This window comes from Sinocyclocheilus rhinocerous, unplaced genomic scaffold (genome assembly GCF_001515625.1).
Source record: "Sinocyclocheilus rhinocerous isolate Xijiao unplaced genomic scaffold, SAMN03320098_v1.1 scaffold818, whole genome shotgun sequence".
In the NCBI taxonomy this organism is placed as follows: domain Eukaryota; kingdom Metazoa; phylum Chordata; class Actinopteri; order Cypriniformes; family Cyprinidae; genus Sinocyclocheilus; species Sinocyclocheilus rhinocerous.
Genome location: NW_015664989.1, coordinates 391430 through 397489, shown reverse-complemented (window position 1 = coordinate 397489; position 6060 = coordinate 391430).

Below are 6060 nucleotides of genomic sequence, written 5' to 3'. Positions count from 1 at the left end.
CACATATTTAACAGCTTACAATATTCACGCTGCCCATTTAAGCGGAACAGTGCTGCATACCAGCAGCACAGAAGATGCAGAGTTGCATAATAGCAAATAAATCATAGTGCAGTTATGCAGCAGAAATGGCCACTGTGAATGCATGTGTGAGCCTGCTGCCGCAGTTACAGTGTTGTTTCGCTTACATACTGTACTTCCTTGAGTGTGCAATATGAAACAGACCTGTGTTAAAATCTCGTTGTTGTAACACAGGATTTAAAAATTGGTTGAGTTTGCTCAAGTGGGGTGATCATTGTTTAGATCTCTCGCCGCAATGCATCTTTCCACATTAACAAAGACTTCTCTGATTTGAGGATCTCGCTTCAGGATTATTTGCAGTTTAGTTTTTGCAATTTAAAACAATTTATAAACCAAAAAAAAAAGAACTTCAACAATTTTCACATTTTTTTTTTTTTAAATATTGATTTCTGTAAGCATTGGGTTGTTGCAACACAGGTCAATCAGAGAAGGCTATGGCTCTGGCAACTATAGGCACTTTTGGTCCTGTACCCATAGAAATTACCCATAGCTCTAAAACACTGTTCAGACTCACTAGTTTATTTAATTTGTCTACTACTTCAGCTCTGCTCCTGAAGGTCCTGTAATTCTGAAGACCTTGATTTACTTGTGCAGGCGTTTGATTACTATGGAACTCAAGGAGAAGAATTGAAAACCCCTGGTCTACTAAGACCGTCCAACAGTGTGCTGTAAATAAACCAATCACAGAAGAAGTATGTTATTTTAGAAGAATATTGGCTACCACTTTACATTAAGTTCCCATTAGTTAATGTTAATTAATGCAATACTTAACCTATGAACAATGAGCAATGCATTTGTTATAGTTAGTATTCATTAATCTTTGTTAACATCAGGAAATAAAAAAACCTGTTCATTTTATAGTTTGTGTGTGTTGTCTCAGGTCCAATAAATAATATAAACAGATACGACTTTTGATTTTAATAATACATAAGTAAATATTGAAATTAACAGTAACTAAGATTACATTGCTATAGAAGGTTTTGTTGTTGGTGTTGTTTTGTTTTCATTGTTAGTTTGTCCTTTTTTTGTTTTGTGCAAATCTAAAAAATCCCCATTTTATAGTGCAAATGTACGGAGACCCGCACATGACATGCAAGAAAAAATAAATAAATCATGCACACGATTTACTAATTCATTCCCTCGATGTACTAAAACGTGCACACGATTACTATTTCGTTCCCTCGGTTTGCTAAATCGTGCGCACAATTTACTAATTCATTCTCTCGATTTATAAATTGTGTGCACGATATAGCAAATCGAGGGAACGAATTAGTAAATTGTGCGCACAATTTATAAATCGAGGAAGCGGAATTAAATAGTAAATTGTGCACATGATTTAGCCTACTATTTTTTTCCTGCATGCCATGTGCGGGGCTCCGTACAAATGACATGCATTTTTGGAATAAAATGGTCAAATATTTTGTTTTTGCTAAGACTAATATTTTCCTGTTTTTTTTTTTGTTTTGTTTTTTGTATAGCTTTACAAAATTATAGCATAATAGCAATCTTTACATAATCATTTAAATAAGCAATAATTAAAATTCTGATGGGCATATCAAAGTTTAAAACTAAAAGTCAGGCTCTGTGACAAGGATAAAACAATAAAACCAATAGATAAATGTGTTTTTAAAATACCAAAGTAAATAAGGGAGCATGTTTTTTGTTTTGTTTTTTATCAAAAGGCACTTTTAATGTGTCTATCATATCAGAAAAAAAAACTGTTATTTTTTTAAATAAAGTTCGACCACTGGAACATAAAAATGGCCATAGTTAAAATAACTCCAACCCTAGCTTGCTGGAGTCAATATGTGAAAATATCTCTTACCGTTTTTCTCGATTGCTTAAACACATTTCTTGAAATTGTGACTCCTTTTCTCGAAACTCTAAACACAAATCCATAACTTCTCACCCAATTCCCCATACTTCCTATTTTCAGGTCAAAATGAAGCTCTCCACTCAAAACTATTCAATCTTGCTGACAAAAACAACAACTTTGCCCTCGGACATGACACACAAGCCCTCAGTAACACACACACTACAACATAGTCTTTACACACTAATGAGATCAATTCATAACACCGTTGCAAAAACCTTCTTTTGGCAATCAGGTATCATTTTACAGCTCAATGTCTATTACAGTATACAACATAATTAGAGCACATACATGTTACAGTAAATATAGCAGATACAGTGAAATTCAACAATAAGCTTTACAGTAAGAAAATATTATTTTCATTACACTGCTGTAAAGAGATCTTACAGTACAATAGATGAAAAGCACTAGAAAGGAAAGGTCAAATACCAAAGAATTGCATATGAACACACAACAGAATGTGTCATCTCTTAGTTCTGCAAAAATACAGTACATGTAAGAAGTACTTGTACAACAAATCAGTTCAGCAGTTACAGTATGAGTTTGAAGGTGTACAACTTGTGCTTCAGTATTTACTATACATATATAAAAAGTAAAAGTTCTCTCATCTGAAGTACTGCTACTGGTTCTGTCATTATATTTGATCTGTAAGTAGTATTGAAAGCCTGTAGATGAGCCTGTTGGCCAGCTGTCCTCGTGCACAAGAACATGATCAACTACAGCACTGTGTATTTCATCAGGAATAAATGTCCTTTGACCCCGTCCCCTTCATTTTTATTTTTCCCCTCCTCTTCCTCTTTGTCTCCCACTAGTATGATTCATTTTCCAAATCACATAATCAGCTGTGCTCTTGTTCATATAATCCTGAGATTCTGACTGCTGTGTCATCAGTTTTGCTACTTAATGTTCACACATGGATAAATTGTGCTGTTTGAGTTTAAATTGTGATTCTTGAGGTAGTTATATTGTGTGTTTGTGTTTTCTGAATGAGAACATGGTTAAACCTGTGCAAAATGATGCCGTTCTTGTGTAGAGTTTTGCAGAAAACACTGAGCAAATTGGAGCGTGTGTGAAAACAGGTGAAATTTGTTTAAAGTTTTGAGAAACATGTCTTTGTTTTAGGAACTGTATGAATGGTTTGGAAAATTGTGCCAAATTAATCAGTTATAGTGCGTTAGCAATCGAGAAAAACTGTAATTAAAACAAGATTTTTTTAGAGGGTTGAATGTAATGCTACTAAGATTTTTTTATTTTCTTCTGCGTATACCGAAATAAAATCCTGTGTGCACCGGTATCTGTCTGTCTATAACTGAAAAAACAGAGCTGAAAACATAGAGTGGATAAAAGAGACTAAGGTCTGATAGAGGTGAACACAAATACTGCAGACGCAGAGTTACTGCATGATGCATGGACACACATCTCATATAACACACTGATCTCTGGGCAAACACAAATAACTGCACAGCCATAAATGGACCTGTGTGTGATAGCATCACAGACTCATCTCAGCCGAGCAGGAGGGCCGAGCAAATACAATCACTGGTGCTCGATCAGACCCTCTGCCCAGCCCCTTCACTTCACAGGGACCGCAAAACACACAAAGTCTAGAGCGCTGTGCGGCTGCATGTGGGCAGACGGCAGATGAGGACATCATGACAGATGATGAGTTATTCTCTTTCAGCCACATGTGCAAGAGCAAAACAATAATGACCGGCGCACTGAGAGCTGATACGCTGATTGCTGATCTTTAGTGTTTCTGTGTAATAATACTGTAGTTGAAAGATGACCTTTTAGCAACTGTATATAACTCTATGATGGAAGGAACTATATAACACTTAATATGGCTGCCTCCATCTTGCTTGCTGGTCTTTTTTCTTTTCTTTAAACCTACTGGTAGTCCTGTATGTGAAGTGATGTGACGTGACGTGACGTGACGTGAAGTGATGTGATGTGATGTGATGTGATGTGATGTGATGTGATGTGATGTGAAGTGATGTGATGTGAAGTGAAGTGATGTGAAGTGTCCCATACTCAGAATTGTGCATGTTCATTATATAACTGTAACTTATAACTGAAATACAACTGAACATGTTTTGGTCAGCAGCTAAAATAATTAAAATTGTGCCTATGTCCAAATATATATGGACCTGACTGTATATATAAATAATAAATGTCAGAAAAATCTTATTAATTCATTAATTGTTCTTTTCTTTTTGTTCATACATAATACCACGGTGAAACTAGATGCTTGTTCATAAATATACATGTAGGACTGTGTATTCCCTAATTGTTTGTAAGACTAATTTCAGACACGATTATTTATTTTTATTAGGTTTATATATATATATATATATATATATATATTTAGACATAATCAAAGACTACTTCATTGTGGCTGATTTATAAATTGTACCCCAAAAATTGCTCTGTATTTTCAAAATTTTCTTTTTTCCCCATTCATTTTGCTATGGTGGCATAGCTAGTGCTAAGTCTGGCTAAGACCATTTTAGTTTTATACAAGAAGACAAATAGAACTAAATTTGCTTTATTTCTTAAGACATGGCCACTTCTACTCATTACTTTGGTGTAGTAATGTGTTTTAAGCATAAAATATAATTTTTACTTAAAAGGTTAAACAAGATAAACTGTTTTTGTAAATGCTATAAGAGGCCAATTCAGAATAATGAAAAATATATTTTAAAAATAAATTAATGTATCAATGGGCATTAATGGACATCTTAAGCAGTTGGTTACCTTTTGAACACATAAAAAAGTTATTCCAAGATTGTATTATTATTATTATTATTATTATTATTACGAATTATTTAATTTTAGGTTTCATTTAAAATATATTTTAAAATGTGTATTTTTATTTATTTAATATGTTTTTTAATTAATTTGTAATTCAATTAATATGTTTTTGTTCATCTGTTAAATTCTATAGGTATACTTTAAAATAATACAATTTGATAAGTATACTTTAAAAGAATGTTTGGTTACCAATATTCTTCAAAATACCTTGTGCTCAACATAAGAAAGAAACTCATGCATGTTTGAAACAACTTGAGGGTGAGTAAATGAAGACAATTTTCATTATTGGCTAAACTTTCCCTTTAAGTAAAGTTTCCCATTTAAAACGTGTCACTTTGTATCAATATACTCATTAAAAGCAATTAAAAGAAACCTTTTAGAAAACACATATGTGCATTTTATCACATCTCTAGCTGTGATATAAATTATTTATTTTCTCCCTCACTGAGCGTACATGAGGTTATTAAAGATGGTACACAGCTACACCTAGTGGTGACAAACGGCACTGTGGAGAAGGACAAGATTAATGATCTGCCCCCTTCTACGGAGCCTTTGAGCGCTTTTTCTCTCCTTGATTCATTCCTTATTTATGCCAGGTATTGTTAACTTGACCTCAGAGCAAAAAGGTGAAGGAAAAGATCCTGGAAAGGTTACAACACCATTTAAGTTCTGTGGACACTGACGAATCATCCTTTTGCTCAGTTTACAAGTAAACAGCACATGAGGCGAAATATTTTCCCCATTTTCCTTGACCTATCTTCCTTTGGATCATGTATACAGAGGGTCAAATACTCGCATGTGCTGACCTGCTTCTACTAAAAACTCTCCTAGTTCACAAGGTGTTGCGAACAGATGGGTCATGACCCAAAAAAAGGTGGCAGGTCTGTTCTGAATTGTAAAAAGAAAAAAATATGGCAAATGCAAATACCAAAATGCAACTAATCATATAATCATGTCTAGTTAGGATAGCAAAATAAATATGCTAATTAGTTTTGACACCTGGGGATGATTAATTCATTCTGTGAAGTATTTGGCTTGTCATGTGATCTCAACATGGCACTCTCCGTGAGGTGACCTGCTTCATGTATAATAAATCAGCTTTTACTAGGCTACTGATTTGACTTGATTCTTCATCCAATGTGAGTGGACAACATTTTCAATAGATATTTCTTTATGGATAAAACTTTTTAATGAGTGCACCAATAAATGGGAAATCACTTGCAGCATAGATGAACATGGTTTTACCGGCCACAACACATTCTGTGCAGTGAATAACTGGCTGCCAAGCATACTGTAAA